Source organism: Oncorhynchus masou, chromosome 28, assembly GCF_036934945.1.
Source record: "Oncorhynchus masou masou isolate Uvic2021 chromosome 28, UVic_Omas_1.1, whole genome shotgun sequence".
Classification (NCBI taxonomy): domain Eukaryota; kingdom Metazoa; phylum Chordata; class Actinopteri; order Salmoniformes; family Salmonidae; genus Oncorhynchus; species Oncorhynchus masou.
The window spans coordinates 12,344,118-12,367,339 of NC_088239.1; the positions used below are offsets into that span (position 1 = coordinate 12,344,118).

The 23,222-nt window shown below is 42.6% G+C and overlaps 1 long non-coding RNA gene and 1 pseudogene across 1 annotated transcript; both read right to left on the reverse strand.

Annotated features, from left to right (window-relative positions):
- Positions 1-23,222, reverse strand: part of LOC135516943 (thiamin pyrophosphokinase 1-like) — a 67,371-nt pseudogene that overhangs the window by 37,456 nt on the left and 6,693 nt on the right.
- On the reverse strand, positions 2,795-4,729 carry LOC135518513 (uncharacterized). The gene is made up of 3 exons (XR_010452164.1): positions 4,523-4,729; positions 3,910-4,041; positions 2,795-3,804 (listed from the first exon to the last, which is right to left on the reverse strand). It is a non-coding gene; the product is annotated as an uncharacterized LOC135518513 (long non-coding RNA).

Below are 23,222 nucleotides of genomic sequence, written 5' to 3' on the forward strand. Positions count from 1 at the left end.
AGGGACGGTGCCAGGTTTCCTCCAGATGTGGCAGTTGGCATTCAGGCCAAAGACTTCAATCTTGGTTTCATCAGACCAGAGAATCTTGTTTCTCATGGTCTGAGAGTCTTTAGGTGCCTTTTGGCAAACTCCAAGTGGGCTGTCATGCCTTTTACCGAGGAGTGGCTTCCATCTGGCCACTCTACCATAAAGGCCTGATTGATGGAGTGCTGCAGAGATGGTTGCCCTTCTGGAATGTTCTCCCATCTCCACAGAGGAACTCTAGAGCTGTGTGACCATGGCCCTTTTCCCCCGATTGCTCAGATTGTCTGGGCGGCCAGCTCTAGGAAGAGTATTGGTGGTTACAAACATCTTTCATTTAAGAATGATGGAGGCCACTGTGTTCTTGGGGATCTTAAATGCTGCAGACATGTTTTGGTACCCTTTCCCAGCTCTGTGCCTCGACACAATCCTGTCTCGGATCTCTACAGACCATTCCTTCGAACTCATGGCTTGGTTTTGCTGACATGCACTCTCAACTGTGGGACCTTATGTAAAATGTGTGTGCCTTTCCAAATCATGTCCAATGAATTGAATTTACCACAGATGGACTCCAATCAAGTTGTAGAAACATCAAGGATAATCAATGGAAAATGGATGCACCTGAGCTCAATTTCAAGTTTCATAGCAAAGGGTCTGAATACTTTTGTAAATAAGGTATTTTTGTTTTTTTTATTTGTAATAAATTTGCAACAATTTCTGAAAACATGTTTTTGCTTTGTCATTATGGAGTATTGTGTGTAGATTGCTGTGGTAGCAGAATCAGAATCCTTTAGGTAACATTGATAAATAAGATGTTTTATTAACTTCTTGCGTCGAGCAATCCCGGATTCGGGATCCTATTTATAGCCTCAAGCTCATTAGCATAACGCAACATTAACTATTCATGAAAATCGCAAATGAAATGAAATAAATATATTTGCTCTCAAGCTTAGACTTTTGTTAACAACACTGTCATCTCAGATTTTCAAAATATGCTTTTGAACCATAGCAAAACAAGCATTTGTGTAAGAGTATTGATAACTAGCGTTGCATTTAGCATAGCACTTAGCGGGCAACATTTGCACAAAAACCAGAAAAGGATTCAAATAAAATCATTTACCTTTGAAGAACTTCGGGTGTTTTCAATGAGGAGACTCTCAGTTACATAGCAAATGTTCAGTTTTCCTGAAAGATTCTTTGTGTAGGAGAAATCCTTCCGTTTTGTACATCACGTTTGGGTACCAAAAAAAAACAAAAATTCAGTCATCAAAACGGCGAACTGTTTTCCAAATTAACTCCATAATATCGACTGAAACACGGCAAACACTGTTTAGAATCAATCCTCAATGTGTTTTTCACATATCTCTTCATTGATATATCGTTCGTGGTAGTCTACTTTCTCCGGTGCATCGCTTGGAAAAAGACGTGCAGTTGAAGATGACGCACCAATTTCGACGGAGGACACCGGGCGGACACCTGGCAAATGTAGTCTCTTATGGTCAATCTTCCAATGATATGCCTACAAATACGTCACAATGCTGCAGACACCTTGGGGAAACGATAGATCGGGCAGGCTCATTCCTTGCGCATTCACAGCCATATAAGGAGACAATGAAAAACAGAGCCTCAAAAATCCTGCTCATTTCCTGGTTGAAGCTTCATCTTGGTTTCGCCTGTAGCATCAGTTCTGGGGCACTCACAGACAATATCTTTGCAGTTTTGGAAACATCAGAGTGTTCTCTTTCCAAAGTGTTCTTTCCAAAGTGCTCTTTCCAGAGTGTTCTCTTTCCGTCAATTATATGCATAGTCGAGCATCTTTTTGTGACAAAATATTGAGCTTAAAACGGGCACGTTTTTTTATCCAATAATGAAATAGCGCCCTATAGATGTAACAGGTTATTAACTTTCATAAGCATGCTTATGTGGGAAAAGTTACTTGGGCCCAGAGAGGGGAGAGGTCGGGTTAGTCTTATCTGTGAATGTGTCTGGAACTATTCCTAAACCATGTGAAGGGATGGTGTGATTAATGGGGAACCAGTTAGGTGGCTCCACAGTGTCTGTGTGCCAGTCACTTCTCTCTGTAAGCTTGTCCAGGAGGGGTTGTATTTTTTAAAGGAGTATCTAGAAATTGACAATTTATATATGCCATTGGATGAGGTAATGTTTTGGTCCTAAATGGTACCAAGAATGAGATAAGAACTTTGTCTAATAGGGCAAACTGAAGGATAATTTATAGCTAATGCTGTCTGGCTATAGGATATTTATGTTTTTCTGGTAAAAGGTTCTTTGTATAATGCTCCTAAGATCTGTTATTCGTCATGTGAGTTTTGATGGGTGTGTCTTGTCGATAAATGATACTAAGGACTGTTTTGTAAGCACTCTCAGAGAATTAATTTATGGACACTAAATTGATCTGAGAGTCACAGGGCTAAGGTGAAGCTCATATAATTAAAGATGGACTTTATGATAACTCTGACTTGTGTGTGGTTTGCTCTCTCATGATTTTGTAATACAGGAAATTTCCACGACATTGCAGATTTTTTTTTTAAATCCATTTTTAGAATAAGGCTGTAACATAACAAAATGTGGGAAAAGTCAAGGGGTCTGAATAATGTCCGATGGCACGGTATGTGAGGGCTGTTGGGGCCCTGTTTCAGCGCCAGATGACAAAATCTGCACACACTCCCAGAGGTCTGCCGACTTCCTTTTGATCATTAATTTAAAAAATCAGAGAAATATCCAATACACCAAACTGTTGCTCTAACTGTGAATGTCATTTAATGCACATAATCCTCAAATAAAATGTATAAAATATAAAATAAATAAAATAAACAATGTATCTACATTGGGTCTAATGTGTGTGTGTGTGAGAGTGAGCTATGTTTTCCAACTCAAAAAGAGCACACAGAATTTCCTCAAACTGTACACATAGAGCAATACTGTTTTACAATATTATCAATATCACTTTGATTTGATAGATATTTAGAGTAATTATGTAGATATTGATCATGGAAATGTAGGCATACAGTAGATATCTCCAATCCTAAAATAAAATGGAAGATTCATAAAATAAACAAGTTATTACAATTTATTTATATTGGGGATAATGTGTGTGTGTGTGTGTGTGTGTGTGTGTGTGTGTGTGTGTGTGTGTGTGTGTGTGTGTGTGTGTGTGTGTGTGTGTGTGTGTGTGTGTGTGTGTGTGTGTGTGTGTGTGTGTGAGACAGAGACACAGAGAGAAAGCGTATGTGTGTGGGAGACAGAGAGAGAGAGAGAGCGTGTGTGTGCGGGAGACAGAGACACAGAGAGAGAGTGTGTGTGTGTGGGAGACAGAGACACAGAGAGAGTGTGTGTGTGTGTGAGACAGAGACACAGAGAGAGAGCGTGTGTGTGTGTGAGACAGAGACACAGAGAGAGAGTGTGTGTGTGTGTGGGAGACAGAGACACAGAGAGAGAGTGTGTGTAAGTGTGTGTGTGTGGGAGACAGACACAGAGAGAGAGCGTGTGTGTGTGTGTGTGTGTGTGTGGGAGTCAGAGACACAGAGAGAGAGCGTGTGTGTGTGTGTGTGTGTGTGTGTGTGTGTGTGTGTGTGTGTGGGAGACAGACACAGAGAGAGAGTGTGTGTGTGTGTGTGTGTGGGAGACAGACACAGAGAGAGAGCGTGTGTGTGCATGTTTTATGTCTCCTTGTCAGCCACCCATCTCTGCTTTGTCAGTCTTGATAGGCCCAGTGTATGCACTTCTGGGTGAGGCTGTCGGGCACTGGTGGAGAGCATGGCCGATCTGAGAGATGCACAAAGTGACAGTAAGTATACAGGTCAACAACATGTTTGTGTGCACATCTGTTGGTGTGAGTGAGCGAGCGTATGTAATATAATTCTGAATGACCTGTATCCATCTGGGTCTCCTCAATAGTTTCTCCCTTCACGGCCAGTGTAGTAGGACCTGGTGCAGCCGGTAGATTAAATACCACAGCAGAGGACTGCTGTGACTGCAGATTAACTGCTGGGGGTGGCAGATCTAAAAGAGAAAGGCCGAGATTCAATCAGATCAAGAGTTGACCTCCGAAAGCCGACACCCGCATAGCTGAGGTGTAACTGCCTCGGAACTGTCAAATCGCTTAGTAGCAGCCCCCACCCTACTCGCGTTACAAATTCAAAACGAGAAAGTTTAGGCTATACAGACATATTGATGCTCAAATTAAAAAATAATAAAATAAAATAATGAGGATTTCTATCAGACTACTCAAGGTGTAGATTACATCTCACATTCCAGTGTTCAAACTTGTAAACAGGGCTGCATGAGTTTTCTGCGACTCAATGGCAATGTCCGCTTTAAGTATAATGCCAGTAGCAGCTTGTGAATGACAGCTCTAACACAGCTCCACCTCAGACACCACCAAAACAACCGCTATGTGGATGTCAGCTAAAGTGGATGTGATTGAATAGAGCCCCAAGTGAGGGAGAGTATGCATGTGTGTATACATGTATGTGATAATCACCTGTCACAGCCGGTGTAGCAGGTGCAGGGGCTGATGAATGCAGCTGTGAGGACTGTGGTTGAGCTAATAGGGGTGTCAGATTAAAAAAAAGAAAGGTACAATTTTCTTAAGTGAAAATAATTATACAACAAAACCAAGTGAGTGAGTGAGTGAGTGAGTGAGTGAGTGAGTGAGTGAGTGAGTGAGTGTGTGAGTGTGTGAGTGTGTGAGTGTGTATACGTGTGTGTGATAATTACCTGGACCACATCACATGGCTTCAGGTTTTCAAGCCTCTGGAAGTTCCAGCGTGCCACTCCAGGCCACGAACAGCTTGGTGGAAACACGGTTACCTGTCACCCACGAACAGCTTGGTGGAAACACGGTTACCTGTCACCCACGAACAGCTTGGTGGAAACACGGTTACCTGTCACCCACGAACAGGTTGGTGGAAACACGGTTACCTGTCACCCACGAACAGCTTGGTGGAAACACGGTTACCTGTCACCCACGAACAGGTTGGTGGAAACACGGTTACCTGTCACCCACGAACAGGTTGGTGGAAACACGGTTACCTGTCACCCACGAACAGGTTGGTGGAAACACGGTTACCTGTCACCCACGAACAGCTTGGTGGAAACACGGTTACCTGTCACCCACGAACAGGTTGGTGGAAACACGGTTACCTGTCACCCACGAACAGGTTGGCAGATCTTTTTTTTTTGTATTTTTTTTACCTTTATTTTACTAGGCAAGTCAGTTAAGAACAAATTCTTATTTTCAATGACGGCCTAGGAACAGTGGGTTAACTGCCTGTTCAGGGGCAGAACGACAGATTTTGTACCTTGTCAGCTCGGGGATTTGAACTTGCAACCTTTCGGTTACTAGTCCAATGCAGGTTGGCAGATGACAAAACCTTGACTATACACAAACCTAAATTAAAGTGTGTGTGTGGCAACCACACAGCAGACTTGATTTTCCCTACTGCTCATTGTACTTCCCCTCGCAATCTGTGGTGTGTGTGTGATCTGTGTTATTGTGACTCAGACCTGAGTCAACCTGACCACATCCTCGTAGTAGGACATTCAGTGATTCTCTTTGGGGGGGAAAAAACTGTGTACAGTAAAAAGGATATCAAATATTCAGATCTGGATTGACAAGTACGCTAAATCATGTGACGTTACAAAACCTCTAGGGCTTAGTCTACACAAATGATCCCGCTGCTTGATCCTGTCTCTCTCTACCGGACCTACTGTTTGATCCTGTCTCTCTCTACCGGACCTACTGTTTGATCCTGTCTCTCTCTACCGGACCCACTGTTTGATCCTGTCTCTCTCTACCGGACCTACTGTTTGATCCTGTCTCTCTCTACCGGACCCACTGTTTGATCCTGTCTCTCTCTACCGGACCTACTGTTTGATCCTGTCTCTCTCTACCGGACCTACTGTTTGATCCTGTCTCTCTCTACCGGACCTACTGTTTGATCCTGTCTCTCTCTACCGGACCCACTGTTTGATCCTGTCTCTCTCTACCGGACCCACTGTTTGATCCTGTCTCTCTCTACCGGACCTACTGTTTGATCCTGTCTCTCTCTACCAGACCTACTGTTTGATCCTGTCTCTCTCTACCGGACCTACTGTTTGATCCTGTCTCTCTCTACCGGACCCACTGTTTGATCCTGTCTCTCTTTACCGGACCTACTGTTTGATCCTGTCTCTCTCTACCGGACCCACTGTTTGATCCTGTCTCTCTCTACCGGACCTACTGTCTCCACCTCTAAATGCTCAGCTTTGAAGAACCAACTGGCATTTACTCCTGAAGTGCTGAACCATTTCACCCTCTATAACCACAGTGATTATTATTTGACCCTGCTGGTCATCTATGAACATTTAAATTCCTTGAAGAACGATCTAGCCAAAATGGCTGTACTCTTATATAATTTCCACCAGCACAGCCAGAAGACTGGCCACCCCTCAGAGCCTGGCTCCTCTCTAGGTTTCTGCCTTTCTAGAGGGTTTTTCCTTACTGCTTCTACATCTGCATTGCTTGCTCTTTGGGGTTTTAGGCTGGGTATCTGTATAAGCACTTTGTGACAACTGTTGACGTAAAAGGGAATTCACAGTCATATGAAAAAATAAATAATTGGGTGTTTGGATCAGCAATTTCATTTTCATCTATCAAATAACTGATGGACACAGTAACATTTCAGTAGTGAAATGAGGTTTATAGGATTAACAGAAAATGTGCAATATGCATCAAAACAAAATTAGACAGGTGCATAAATTTGGGCACCCCAATAGAAAAATCACATCAATATTTAGTAGAGCCTCCTTTTGCTAAAGTAACAGCCTCTAGACGCTTCCCATAGCCTCTAATGAGTGTCTGGATTCTGGATGAAGGTATTTTGGACCATTCCGCCTTACAAAACATCTCCAGTTCAGTTAGGTTTGATGGTTGCCGAGCATGGACAGCCCGCTTCAAAACATCCCACAGATTCTCAATGATATTCAGGTCTGGGGACTGGGATGGCCATTCCAGAACATTGTACTTGTTCCTCTGCATAAATGCCTGGGTAGATTTTGAGCAGTGTTTTGGGTTGTTGTCTTGTTGAAATATCCAGCCCCGGTGTATCTTCAACTTTGTGACTCATTCTTCAACATTATTCCCAAGAATCTGCAGATATTGAGTGGAATCCATGCGACCCTCAACTTGAACAAGATTCCCAGTACCGGCACTGGCCACACAGCCCCACAGCATGATGGGACCCCCACCAAACTTTACTGTGGGTAGCAAGTGTTTTTCTTGGAACGCTGTGTTCTTTTGCCGCCATGCATAACATCCCTTATTATGACCAAATAACTCAATCTTTGTTTCATCAGTCCACAGCACCTTATTCCAAAATGAAGCTGGCTTGTCCAAATGTGCGTTTGCATACCTCAAGTGACTCTGTTTGTGACTTGTGTGCAGAAAAGGCTTCTTCCGCATCACTCTCCCATACAGCTTCTCCTTGTGCAAAGTGAGCTGAATTGTTGAACGATGCTCAGTGACACCATCTGCAGCAAGATGATGTTGTAGGTCTTAGGAGGTGGTCTGTGGGCTGTTTTTGACTGTTCTCACCATCCTTCGCCATTGCCTCTCCGATATTTTACTTGGCCTGACACTTCTGGCCTTAACAAGAACCGTGCCTGTGTTCTTCCATTTCCTCACTATGTTCCTCACAGTGGACACTGACAGCTTAAATCTCTGCGATAGCTTTTTGTAGCCTTCCTCTAAACCATAATGTTGAACAATCTCTGTTTTCAGGTCATTTGCGAGTTGTTTTGAGGCCCCCATGTTGCCACTCTTCAGAGGAGAGTCAAAGAGAACAACAACTTGCAATTGGCCACCTTAAATACCTCTTCTCATGATTGGATGCACTCGTCTATGAAGTTCAAGGCTTAATGAGCTCACCAAACCAAATGTGTGTTCCAATTAATCAGTGCTAAGTAGTTACAGGTATTCAAATCAACAGAATGACAAGGGTGCCCACATTTTTGTATAGCCTATTTTTCACATCTGATTTAATTTCATACAACTTAATATTGCTACACTAAAAATCTTTGTCTGGACAATACCCCAGTACTCAGCTTTTATTAGAAAATGAATGGCATGCCACTGTGATCATTTTCTGTGACAACAGAGTAAACTATTATGCGGCCTCAGAGGGGTGTCCAAACGTTTCCATATGACTGTATAAAATACATGTAATTGATTGCTTGTATATGCTTCTATCCATTAACTCTACATCTAAATACGAACTTAATTTATCTTAAAATGTCCACAATAGGATGTTGTACCTTAAGCCAACACTTTTTCCTGTTTTTTCCTGCTGGGGACAGAGGGCTTCAAGTCTGGGAATGGATAGGGCATAGAGAATTGGAAAATTAACAATTATTAGTGCGCACATTTATGAAATTCAATTTTGGGTTAGCGGTTTATCTCATCTGATTGAGAATTGCTGATGATATACTGTATATGTCCATTTTCTTTTTTCGAAATCTGCCACTGATGTCAGGACCCGGTTACGAACCTGGGTCTCCGGAGTGAGAAACAGTCACTTAACCAACTGAGCCACGAATAGTCAGCAGAACCCAGAAGATGAGGCAGACACAGCAGTACTTAAGACGGTGTATTTAATAAAGTAAAAAGGAGAAGTCCTTCAATACAAAATGGCAAATCCAAAAGGTGGTAGGTATAGCACAAAAAAGCCTCAAGAGATACTCAAAAAACAAAAACAGAATTCCACAAGAGCGTCCACCGGAATCGACAAGAATACACAGAACACTAGGGCTGGGTGCTAACATACAAACACAGAGCACAGAACTGAGGGAAACTAAGGGTTTAAATACAATTAGGGAAAACGAGGCACAGGTGCAAATAATAATGGGAATCAAGGGAAAAAACATAAGGTCAAAAAGCACAATGGGGGCATCTAGTGACCAAAACCTAGTGAGAGTGCACACAACCGTTATGTTATTTTTGCCCTGGTAAAATAAGCTATTTTCTTCAAGGGAGACCTGGCAAAGAGGGCAGAGTTCTCAAGTAAAAGACGTATCCATAGACAATGTGACAACACCACAGCTGCATGAATGTGTGATCTCTATAATATTAGCTCATTTAACCATTTCCAGACTAAACGAATAACAGAACAGTAGGAAGACTACTGTTGTTGTACTGTAGCCTAACTACTAGTAACTAGTATCTAGTGACAAGGCTACGTTGTTATGGTTTAGTAATGTTGTACTGTAGCCTACTGTACCCCATCACATCAAACAACTAGTATCTAGTGACAAGGCTACGTTGTTATCGTTTAGTAATGTTGTACTGTAGCCTACTGTACCCCATCACATCAAACCACTAGGATCTATTGACAAGGCTATGTTGTTATCGTTTAGTAATGTTGTACTGTAGCCCACTGTATCACATAATCAACCAACTTGCTAACTAGTAATGACAAGTGTTGTCATTCAGTAATACTATAACAGTATTGTAGCCTGCTGTGCACCACATTAACCAGCTACTTTAATTATCTAGCTAACGTTAGCTACAAAGATGGAGACATCCACATATGAGATTAGCTGGTGTTGTTAGCATTAGCTAGCTAGCATGTTAGCTATCAAACTATGTTAAGCCATGCTTATATAGTAAGATAAGGCCAATCGGACTGAAATATTTAACAGGCTGAATGTAAATTTATGTGACTCACTAGCTAAAACTTTAGCTTGCTAGCTCAGTGACTGCTGCTGGGCGAATAAATATGCACCTCTTCCTGTTTACAGTTCCCTATGCAAAATCAGACTAGCGCCACAAAACCAACCAGTGGCCAGACGTATATTACACCTGGGTTGTTTTAGGAATCCTGCCGCATCGCGCCAACCACGCCAAAGGTTGCATGTTGAGTCTAGTGATAGAAAGTTGTTTTTGAGATTTTTGTTTTAAGCCTATCCCAAACCTTAACCATTTTGAATTAATGCCTAAACAGAACCTTAAACACTTAGAAATTTGGAACAATTTAGAAAATTTATGTTCGACAAACATGGATGAGCGTCTAATTCTGACAGCTGGAAGCACACGCGTGCCCGCACACACACACACACGCGCACAGAGAGACACGCACACACACCTATTACCTATTATCGTAAATAATTTGCGGTGAGGGTGTTTAATTTGCATCTCCAAAATTATTTTACCTGGTCTCCAAATCAATCCCTTCACTCCCTCCCTCTTCTCAGATGAATGAGTTTACAAGGAGCCTGAGCAAAGTTATTTTGAATGAAATGTTTTTGCTCTAGCAATATTACCACCCACATGCCCCAGTTTCTCCCTCCCTCCCTCTCTCTCTCTACTCTCTTCCCTCCCCCTCTTTCTCCCCCCCTCACTCTTTGTTGTTTGTCATTATGCCAAAGACATCTTGTCATTTGCTGCTTCATACCTCAACACCTCCAATTAATCTAACTCCTATGAGTCACACACAAACACAGACACACTTAATCAAGCTCGTTTGTCACCACAGTACGGATGTAATGAACTGACTGACAGACTGAACGTATGGGGTTTAACACAAAGGTGAACACAACCTTGTCAAGGACCCTTACACTAACATTTGTAACTAAAGTGTTTTGAAGACTTGACTGGTGCATGTGTGTTGCATCATGGCATGTCAGTACCACGGTAATATCACGGTACCAAAACGTCATGATACTTATGATACCAACATTAGAATACTGTACAGTCGTGGCCAAAAGTTGAGAATGACACAAATATACATTTTCACTAAGTCTGCTGCCTCAGTTTGTATGATGGCAAATTGCATATACTCCAGAATGTTATGAAGAGTGATCAGATGAATTGCAATTAATTGCAAAGTCCCTTTTTTGCCATGCAAATGAACTGAATCCCCCAAAAACAATTCCACTGCATTTCAGCCCTGCCAAAATGACCAGCTGACATCATGTCAGTGATTCTCTTGTTAACACAGGTGTGAGTGTTGACGAGGACAAGGCTGGAGATCACTATGTCATGCTGATTGAGTTCGAATAACAGACTGGAAGCTTCAAGAGGAGGGTGGGGCTTGGAATCATTGTTCTTCCTCTGTCAACCATGGTTACCTGCAAGGAAACACATGCCCTAATCATTGCTTTGCACAAAAAGGGCTTCACAGGCAAGGATATTGCTGCCAGTAAGATTGCACTTAAATCAACCATTTATCGGATCATCAAGAACTTCAAAGGAGAACGGTTCAATTGTTGTGAAGAATGCTTCAGGGCGCCCAAGAAAGTCCAGCAAGCACCAGGACCGTCTCCTAAAGTTGATTCAGCTGCGGGATCGGGGCACCACCAGTACAGAGCTTGCTCAGGAATGGCAGCAGGCAGGTGTGAGTGCATCTGCACGCACAGTGAGGCGAAGACTTTTGGATGATGCCTGGTGTCAAGAAGGGCAGCAAAGAAGCTACTTCTCTCCAGGAAAAACATCAGGGACAGACTGATATTCTGCAAAAGGTACAGGGATTGGACTGCTGAGGACTGGGGTAAAGTCATTTCCTCTGATGAATCCCCTTTCCGATTGTTTGGGGCATCTGGAAAAAAGCTTGTCCGGAGAAGAAAAGTTGAGCCCTACCATCAGTCCTGCTTCATGCCAACAGTAAAGCATCCTGAGACCATTCATGTGTGGGGTTGCTTCTCAGCCAAGGGACTGGGCTCACTCACAATTGTGCCTAAGAACACAGCCATGAATAAAGAATGGTACCAACACATCCTCCGAAATCAACTTCTCCCAACCATCCAGGAACAGTTTGGTGACAAACAATGCCTTTTCCAGCATGATGGAGCATCTTGCCATAAGGCAAAAGGGATAACTAAGTGGCTCGGGGAACAAAACATTGATATTTTGCTCCATGGCCAGGAAACTCTCCAGACCAGGGGTGTCAAAGTCAAATGGACGGAGGGCCAAATAAAAAATTTAGCTACAAGCCGAGGGCCGGACTGTTCGAATGTTCATTGAAAAATTTTTAAATGACGCATATAGTCTAGTGAACCTAATTGAACCTACTGAAAACCTAACAAATATATTCCAATATGATCAGATAAATAAAGCAATATTTTCTTATGGCTCTGTCAGTAATCTTTAATTTTCAACAGACACAAAAGACAAATTTCCTTTATATAAAAATCCCCATAACATGAACATTAAATGAAAGAAACCGGTATTCAAGGCACCATCAGTAGCCTATATTTTCTATTTTAGCAAAAGTGGGCTAAATTTACTTCAAAGAAAAAAACAATAATAGCAATTTTCTATCATCCACTCAACTGAAATATTTTTAAAATATAATTGGATTGAAATACAATAAAATAAAGTGCAAAAATCTATTAATCAAAAACAACACTTTGTTTAAGGAGAAGTAACATGCAGTGAAAACAAATATTAAACTTTAACTTTTAAACTTGAACTGAGTAAAAACTCTAAATATGTGATTGCACAGTAATGTTCACTTGTTTGAGGTTGAGGGTGATACTTGGTGGTGTCCCATCTTTTCCACAAGTTCATCAATGTTCGGGGTAAGGCTCTGAGCTGAGGAAATCCTCAGAATTGAGTGTAGGTGTTCAGCAGTAAGTCGACTTCTGTGTGATGTTTTGTTCAGGTTCATCAAAGAAAAAAGTTGTTCACACAGGTATGTGCTGCCAAACATAGACAACGTTTGAGCAGCCTGGATGCGCAGCTGGGGCATTGTGTCGGGGAGGAAACGGGCGAACTCCGCAGCACCCACTGCCGCATATTTTGCCCTCAGTGCATCATTGCATTGGAGGTCAATCAACTCCATTTGGAGGTTTGGTGGTGAGCTTTCCACGTCAACAGCAAATGGGTTACCGAGCAGTTCCAACCTGCTTTTTTGTGCTTCAAAGTCAGCAAATCGGCGTCGAAAGTCAGCGGCAAGCATACCTATTTTATCAGCCAACTGTGCGCTCGGGAACGCACTGGTAGAGAGCTTCTCTTTCATGGTCTGGCAGCTGGGAAAGTGGCTCAAATTTTCTTTCCGCATCTGCGTCTCCCACAGAGTCAGTTTGGTTTTAAATGCCTTCACTGTACTGTACATATCAGAGATGACATGATCCCGACCCTGCAGCTGCAAGTTCATTGCATTCAGATGACTCGTAATGTCACACAGAAAAGCCATTTCACACAGAAACATTTCGTCTCGGAGTTGTGTTGTGTCTTTCCCTTTGCTGTCCAAGAACAGACAAATCTCCTCACGAAGCTCGAAACATCTTTGAAGCACCTTTCCCTGGCTTAGCCATCGCACCTCTGTGTGATAAGGCAAATCACCATGCTCCGTTTCTAACTCCGTCAGAAATGCCTTGAACTGGCGGTGATTCAAACCTTTGGCTCTGATAAAGTTAACTGTGCGCGTGATGATGCTCATTACATGCTCCATTTTCAAGGCTTTACCGCACAACGCTTCCTGGTGTATGATACAATGATAAGCTGTCAGCTCACCTGTCGCGTTTTCCTCTTGCATCTTTTCCCGTATCTTCGCCACCAGTCCGCTCCTGTGTCCACACATCGCAGGTGCTCCGTCGGTTGTCAAACCCACGAGTTTTTCCCAAGGCAGCTCCATCTCATTTACACATCTTGACACCTCTTCATACAAATCATGCCCCGTAGTTGTGCCATGCATAGGACGTAAAGCCAAAAACTCCTCTGTCACGCTTAGGCTGGAGTCCACTCCGCGGATGAAAATTGACAACTGGGCAATGTCAGAAATGTCGGTGCTCTCATCCACAGCCAAGGAATATGCAATGAAATCTTTCCCTTTTTCACAAGCTGCTCTTTTAGATTGATGGACAACTGGTCTACTCTCTCGGCAATGGTGTTTCTGCTCAGACTCACATTTAAAAAGAGTTGCCTTTTTCTGGGCAAACTTCGTCACAAACTTTAATCATGCAGTTTTTGATGAAATCCCCTCCGTAAATGGCCGGGCTGATTTAGCGATCTCTTCTGCCAAAATAAAACTGGCCTTGACAGCAGCCTGGCCTTGTGATTTGGCTTTTTTGAACAGAGCCTGTCGAGATTTGAGGCCTCGTTTTAATTCCTCTGCCTTTTGTAGCCTTTGTTCCATGTCCATATTCTTGTTTTTGTCCGCGTGTTTCGTTTCATAATGTCGTCTCAGATTATACTCTTTCAGTACCGCCACACTTTCTCCACACAGAAGACACACAGGTTTTCCAGCTACCTCCGTGAACATATACTCCGACTCCCACCTTGTTTGAAACCCCGGTTCTCAGTGTCCACCTTCCGTTTTGCCATTTTTGATGGGTATCTGAAAGTTAATTTTACTGTGATGCTGACGACTGCTGTGCCAATAAATATTGAAATGAAGCAGCCTACTGCTCGGTGCGTCACCGTTGCATTGTGGGAAATGTAGTATTGGTGCGTGTAAAAGATCTGCGGGCTGCCGGCTTGCTGCGGTCTGCGGGCCGGTTCTAATAATAAATCAAGATCATCCCAGGGGCCGTAAAAAATCTTCTCGCGGGCCGGATGTGGCCCGCGGGCCTTGACTCTGACATATGTGCTCCAGACCTTAATCCCATTGAGAACTTGTGGTCAATCCTCAAGAGGCGGGTGGACAAACAAAAACCCACAAATTCTGACAAACTCCAATCATTGATTATGCAAGAATGGGCTACCATCAGTCAGGATGTGGCCCAGAAGTTAATTGCCAGCATGCCAGGGCGGATTGCAGAGGTCTTGAAAAAGAAGGGTCAACACTGCAAATAGACTTTTGCATCAACTTCATGTAATTGTCAAAAGCCTTTGACACTTATGAAATGCTTGTTATTATACTTCAGTATTACATAGTAACATCTGACAAAAATATCTAAAGACACTGAAGCAGCAGACTTTGTGAAAAATAATATTTGTGTCATTCTCAAAACTTTTGGCCACGACTGTAGTACCGTTTCATATGATACTACAGAAGTTTTCAGCCCGACCAATCTAAAGAACCTGTTATAAAATATTTTAAAGTCAGTTTTGTTTACCAGTTCACTTGAATTTAAGCAACAGCCACTAGTCTCTTGTATGCCCTGGTCCAATAATATTCACTTTCATGCCATTTCATGTGTGTCATCTGTAATCAGTCAGCCGCTACTCCGACCAGCCCGCCCCTGACTGACATGCTTTTCTCTGTCTTTACGCGCTTCTATCTCTCCATCAGTTTAAAAAATATATATTTTAGCCGTGATGGCGAGCAGAGATGCAGACCCAGCCCCTGCTAAGTTTTCTGTTGTTAGATTTGTACATTTGTTACATTGAAGTAGCGAGCAATATTGACAGCCTACATTGTATAATTGCATTGCCTGTTATAACCAAGAGCACAGACCAGTCTGAACGGACTTTGAAAGTTCACTGTCATGCAACTTCTGGGTGTCAGAGGTCAAATGGAGCACAACTTCGTGACAGGCATGCTTGCCTAAAAACATATGACCCATATTACCGGAGATTACTGGTTTTCTTTCAATCGGGACTCGCGCGCATTTGATATGATTTCACAAATGTCACAGCCGTTTTAAACTAATCCGGGTCGCAAATGATTGGTTTGATAACAATAGCAAACATTGTTCAGTCATGTTACCTAGCTAGCAAACAACCTGGTAACTTGACAGTAGGTTTAGGCACATCTGATTGGCTCAGGAATACAAGAAAAGGGTCTGCAACTCATGAGTTGTGATCCGTATAGGTAGGATTCGTATAGGTAGGATTCGTATAGGTAGGATTCGTATAGGTAGGATTCGTATAGGTAGGATTCGTATAGGTAGGATTCGTATAGGTAGGATTCGTATAGGTAGGATTCGTATAGGTAGGATTCGTATAGGTAGGATCCGTATAGGTAGGATTCGTATAGGTAGGATTCGTATAGGTAGGATTCGTATAGGTAGGATTCGTATAGGTAGGATTCGTATAGGTAGGATTTGTATAGGTAGGATTCACATAGGTAGGATTCGTATAGGCCTAAAGGAAGCCTGAACCATTTCAAAAATCTATGTATTTCTGTGTGCGTCTTAAATTCTGTTTGGTGCCTAACGTTTTAAAAGTTGGGAGAAGTGTGTTTGTGGGAGAGAGAGTGGTGTGTGTTTATGAGAGTGAGGGAGACGGAGTGTGTGTCTCTGTTAACTGAAGAGTTAACAAGGTTTAATGCAGTGTTTTCCCCTTACTGTGACACATTGACATTCAGATCATTATGCATGTATATTCCTTCCATCCATTCCTTCAGCCAAGTTACATTTGCAAATTTGAGCAAATCAGCCATTCTATGCAGTATTCCATTAAACACTGAACAGTGTGAAGTTAAATGAAAGGTGTACTGAGTAGAAGTGTGATTTTCAGTGCCAGGTTTTTGGAGAACGTTTTAGAGAACAGGAACAAGCGCCCGGGGACGGCACTATACTACTTGGTATCGTTTGTTCCCCCCAATGGTTTGTTCCCCCCAATGGTGGAACAAACTCCCTCACGACGCCAGGACAGCGGAGTCAATCACCACCTTCCGGAGACACCTGAAACCCCACCTCTTTAAGGAATACCTAGGATAGGATAAAGTAATCCTTCTCACCCCCCCTTAAATGATTTAGATGCACTATTGTAAAGTGGCTGTTCCACTGGATGTCATAAGGTGAATTCACCAATTTGTAAGTCGCTCTGGATAAGAGCGTCTGCCAAATGACTTAAATGTAATGTTAAATGTAAATGTAATACTTGGCCTAATATTGGACGTAAAATGTTAGCGTCGTGAAAACACTAGTGTGTGCGTATAGTTACCGGCCGTAGCAGGTAGGCCAGACTGCATCCCTGTAGAAACAGCAGAGGTAGTTGTGTCATGTTGAGGGCGTGGTACAGTCTCTACTGAAGCCATGGTCTGGTCAAACCTTCCTGTCAGCCAGACCACCCAGGGTCACTATAGTATCCACTTGGAGAGAGAGACCGAGAGAGAGAATAGTTATCATCTGAAGGTCTTACCCTGGAGCATTGGTGTCTTCTTTGGACCATGGGAAAGAGTCCCCCAACACTACCTCCAGCAGCATTTGTTCTCGACCACTTTTGAAGTCTGAAAATATCCTACATATATCCTGCAAAACACCAGTCTCAACGTCAACAGTGAAGAGGTGACTCCGGGATGCTGGCCTTCTATGCAGAGTTGCAAAGAAAAAGCCATATCAGACTGGCCAATAAAAAGAAAAGATTAAGATGGGCAAAAGCACACAGACACCGGACAGGGGAACTCTGTCTAGAAGGCCAGCATCCCAGAGTCGCCTCTTTACTGTTGACGTTGAGACTGGTGTTCTGCGGGTACTATTTAATCAAGCTGCCAGTTGAGGACTTATGAGGCATCTGTTTCTCAAACTATACACTCTAATGTACTTGTCCTCTTGTGCAGTTGTGCACCGGGGCCTCCCACTCCTCTTTCTATTCTGGTTAGAACCAGTTAGTGCTGTTCTGTGAAGGGAGGAGTACACAGCATTGTACGAGATCTTCAGTTTCTTGGCAATTTCTCGAGTGGAAAAGCCTTCATTTCTCAGAACAAAAATAGACTGACGAGTTTCAGAAGAAAGTTCTTTGTTTCGGGCCATTTTTAGCCTGTAATCGAACCCACAAATGCTGATGCTCCAGATACTCAACTAGTCTACAGAAGGTCAGTTTAATTGCTTCTTTAAATCAGCACAACAGTTTTTAGCTGTGCTAAAATAATTACAAAAGGGTTTTCTAATGATCAATTAGCCTTTTAAAATTATAAACTTGGATTAGCTAACACAACGTGCCATTGGAGCACAGGAGTGATGGTTGCTGATAATGGACCTCTGTACGCCTATGTAGATATTCCATTAAAAATCAGCCGTTTCCAGCTACAATAGTCATTTACAACATTAGCAATGTCTACACCGTATTTCTGATCAATGTGATGCTATTTTAATGGACAAAATAAATAGCTTTTCTTTCAAAAACAAGGACATTTCTAAGTGACCCCAAACTTTTGAACGGTAGTGTATATTTTTTCCACATTCACATACATTGTAGCTTAGACCCTGTTACACATCTGAAGTTGTTGTGTTGTGCCCACTATTGGTTGATACACAACGTGCTCTTGGTGTATGTCATTTTAATCATATAAATATAAGGAATAGAAGGGGCCTATCCCTTCAGACCACTGTAATTTAGCAGGTACACCATTGAAATGTTATGTTCTAATTACTACCACAAATATGGCCACCCACCGTCAAATGTCAACTTAAATGGTCATGTCTATTCTATTATCTATATTTCCTATGGAGGTTTGACTTTATAATAAATAAAAAAAATACCATTAAAGTCAACATTCTCTGATGTCTGGACAGCCAACCATTTTTCTGATACCATTTGAAAGTAGCAATTTAAATGCTATTCCCATTTTAGTACATTTATCAGCCAAAACATGACACCCATCCTGTAGGCCTGATCATCAACAACGACGAGACAGCATATAGGGAGGAGGTCAGAGACCTGGCCGTGTGGTGCCAAGACAAATCAAATCAAAGTGTATTTGTCATGTGCGCCAAATACAACAGGTGTAGACCTTACATTGAAATGCTTACTGACAGGCTCTAACCAATAGTGCAAAAAAGGTATTAGGTGAACAATAGGTAAGTAAAGAAATAAAACAGTAAAAAGACAGGATATATACAGTAGCGAGGCTACATACAGTAGCGAGGCTATATACAGTAGAGAGGCTATAACAGTAGCGAGGCTATAAAAGTAGCGAGGCTACATACAGTAGAGAGGCTATAAAGGTAGAGAGGCTATAAAAGTAGAGAGGCTATAAAAGTAGCGAGGCTATAAAAGTAGAGAGGCTATAAAAGTAGCGAGGCTATAAAAGTAGCGAGGCTATATACAGTAGCGAGGCTATAAAAGTAGAGAGGCTATAAAAGTAGAGAGGCTACATACAGTAGCGAGGCTACATACAGTAGCAAGGCTATAAAAGTAGAGAGGCTATAAAAGTAGAGAGGCTACATACAGTAGCGAGGCTACATACAGTAGCGAGGCTAGAAAAGTAGAGAGGCTATAAAAGTAGCGAGACTATAAAAGTAGTGAGGCTATATACATTAGCGAGGCTATAAAAGTAGAGAGGCTATAAATGTAGAGAGGCTATAAAAGTAGAGAGGCTATAAAAGTAGCGAGGCTATAAAAGTAGTGAGGCTACATACAGTAGCGAGTCTATAAAAGTAGCGAGGCTATAAAAGTAGCGAGGCTATAAAAGTAGAGAGGCTATAAAAGTAGCGAGGCTATAAAAGTAGCGAGGCTATATACAGTAGCGAGGCTATATACAGTAGCGAGGCTATATACAGTAGAGAGGCTATAAAAGTAGCGAGGCTATAAAAGTAGAGAGACTATAAAGTAGAGAGGCTATAAAAGTAGCGAGACTGTAAAAGTAGAGAGGCTATAAAAGTAGTGAGGCTATAAAAGTAGCGAGGCTATAAAAGTAGAGAGGCTATAAAAGTAGCGAGGCTATATACAGTAGCGAAGCTATAAAAGTAGAGAGGATATAAAAGTGGAGAGGCTATAAAAGTAGCGAGGCTATAAAAGTAGCGAGACTATAAAAGTAGCGAGGCTATAAAAGTAGAGAGGCTATAAAAGTAGCGAGGCTTTAAAAGTAGAGAGGCTATAAAAGTAGAGAGGCTATAAAAGTAGTGAGGCTATATACAGAAGCGAGGCTATAAAAGTAGAGAGGCTATAAAAGTAGCGAGGCTACATACAGTAGAGAGGCTATAAAAGTAGCGAGGCTATATACAGTAGCGAGGCTACATACAGTAGCGAGGCTACATACAGTAGCGAGGCTATAAAAGTAGAGAGGCTACATACAGTAGCGAGGCTACATACAGTAGCGAGGCTATATACAGTAGCGAGGCTATAAAAGTAGAGAGGCTATAAAAGTAGCGAGACTATATACAGTAGTGAGGCTATAAAAGTAGCGAGGCTACATACAGTAGAGAGGCTATGAAAGTAGCGAGGCTATATACAGTAGCGAGGCTATATACAGTAGCAAGGCTATATACAGTAGCGAGGCTATAAAAGTAGAGAGTCTATGAAAGTAGCGAGGCTACATACATTAGCGAGGCTATAAAAGTAGCGACGCTACATACAGTAGCGAGGCTATATACAGTAGTGAGGCTACATACAGTAGTGAGGCTATATACAGTAGAGAGGCTATAAAAGTAGCGAGGCTATATACAGTAGCGAGGCTATAAAAGTAGCGAGGCTACATACAGTAGCGAGGCTATATACAGTAGCGAGGCTATAAAAGTAGCGAGGCTATATACAGTAGCGAGGCTATAAAAGTAGCGAGGCTATAAAAGTAGCGAGGCTATATACAGTAGCGAGGCTATAAAAGTAGCGAGGCTATATACAGTAGCGAGGCTATAAAAGTAGCGAGGCTACATACAGTAGCGAGGCTGTATGCAGTAGCGAGGCTATAAAAGTAGCGAGGCTATATGCAGTAGCGAGGCTACATACAGTAGCGAGGCTATATACAGTAGCGAGGCTATAAAAGTAGCGAGGCTACATACAGTAGCGAGGCTGTATGCAGTAGCGAGGCTATAAAAGTAGCGAGGCTATATACAGTAGCGAGGCTGTATGCAGTAGCGAGGCTATAAAAGTAGCGAGGCTACATACATTAGCGAGGCTATAAAAGTAGCGACGCTACATACAGTAGCGAGGCTATATACAGTAGTGAGGCTACATACAGTAGTGAGGCTATATACAGTAGAGAGGCTATAAAAGTAGCGAGGCTATATACAGTAGCGAGGCTATAAAAGTAGCGAGGCTACATACAGTAGCGAGGCTATATACAGTAGCGAGGCTATAAAAGTAGCGAGGCTATATACAGTAGCGAGGCTATAAAAGTAGCGAGGCTATAAAAGTAGCGAGGCTATATACAGTAGCGAGGCTATAAAAGTAGCGAGGCTATATACAGTAGCGAGGCTATAAAAGTAGCGAGGCTACATACAGTAGCGAGGCTATAAAAGTAGCGAGGCTATATGCAGTAGCGAGGCTACATACAGTAGCGAGGCTATAAAAGTAGCGAGGCTATATGCAGTAGCGAGGCTACATACAGTAGCGAGGCTATAAAAGTAGCGAGGCTATATGCAGTAGCGAGGCTACATACAGTAGCGAGGCTATATACAGTAGCGAGGCTACATACAGTAGTGAGGCTATATACAGTAGTGAGGCTACATACAGTAGTGAGGCTATATACAGTAGAGAGGCTATAAAAGTAGCGACGCTACATACAGTAGCGAGGCTATATACAGTAGTGAGGCTACATACAGTAGTGAGGCTATATACAGTAGAGAGGCTATAAAAGTAGCGAGGCTATATACAGTAGCGAGGCTATAAAAGTAGCGAGGCTACATACAGTAGCGAGGCTATAAAAGTAGCGAGGCTATATGCAGTAGCGAGGCTACATACAGTAGCGAGGCTATATACAGTAGCGAGGCTACATACAGTAGTGAGGCTATATACAGTAGTGAGGCTACATACAGTAGTGAGGCTATATACAGTAGAGAGGCTATAAAAGTAGCGACGCTACATACAGTAGCGAGGCTATATACAGTAGTGAGGCTACATACAGTAGTGAGGCTATATACAGTAGAGAGGCTATAAAAGTAGCGAGGCTATATACAGTAGTGAGGCTATAAAAGTAGCGAGGCTACATACAGTAGCGAGGCTATATACAGTAGCGAGGCTATAAAAGTAGCGAGGCTATATACAGTAGCGAGGCTATAAAAGTAGCGAGGCTATAAAAGTAGCGAGGCTATATACAGTAGCGAGGCTATAAAAGTAGCGAGGCTATATACAGTAGCGAGGCTATAAAAGTAGCGAGGCTACATACAGTAGCGAGGCTGTATGCAGTAGCGAGGCTATAAAAGTAGCGAGGCTATATGCAGTAGCGAGGCTACATACAGTAGCGAGGCTACATACAGTAGCGAGGCTATATACAGTAGCGAGGCTATAAAAGTAGCGAGGCTATATACAGTAGCGAGGCTGTATGCAGTAGCGAGGCTACATACAGTAGCGAGGCTATATACAGTAGCGAGGCACCAGTTAGTCAGGCTGATTGAGGTAGTATGTACATGCATATATGATGAACAGAGACAACAACCTCTCCCTTAACGTGATCAAGACAAAGGAGATGATTGTGGACTACAGGAAAAGGAGGACCGAGCACGCCCCCATTCTCATCAATGGGGCTGTAGTGGAGCAGGTTGAGAGCTTCAAGTTCCTTGGTGTCCACATCACCAACAAACTAACATGGTCCAAGCACACTTAGCCAGTTGTGAAGAGGGCATGACAAAACCTATTCCCCCTCTGGAGACTAAAAAGATTTGGCATGGGTTTTCAGATCCTCAAAAGGTTCTACAGCTGCACCATCAAGAGTATACTGACTGGTTGCATCACTGCCTGGTAAGGCAACTGCTCGGTCTCTGACCGCAAGGCACTACAGAGGGTAATGCATACGGCCCAGTACATCACTGGGGCCAAGCTTCCTGCCACCCAGGACCTCTGTACCATGTGGTGTCAGAAGAAGGACCTACAAATTGTCAAAGACTCCAGACACCCTAGTCATAGACTGTTCCCTCTGCTACCACATGGCAAGCGGTACCGGAGCCCCAAGTCAAGGTCCAAAAGGCTTCTAAACAGCTTCTACCCCCAAGCCATAAGACTGCTGAACACCTAATCAAATTACTTCCCAGACTATTTGCATTTCTCCCCTCCCCTCTTTTACGCTGCTGCTATTCCCTGTCACCAATGGAGGTCACAACACAGAAACCTCAGATTATGTAAAATAGAGTATAAACTACAACATATGTGAATAGGGAAAAATATGTTCACACGTTTTTTAGATCATTGACATTAAATGTACCAAAAATGACAAAGTTTTTTAGAAATTATAAAATAGTTTGACAACCCTGTTTGTAAGATTTTAAATGATTTAAATCTCAACCTTTTATCTTTTAAGGCGATGAAGGGTGGGGTTAAAAGGGTCAACTTTCAGCACCTTGAGCTCTTTAATGTTCTGGCACTCAGTTCCCAAAAAGTCACATTCTGAGCATTTCTACAACGGGCAAATATGTATGGAAGGTAAGTGATTAAATTCAAATGG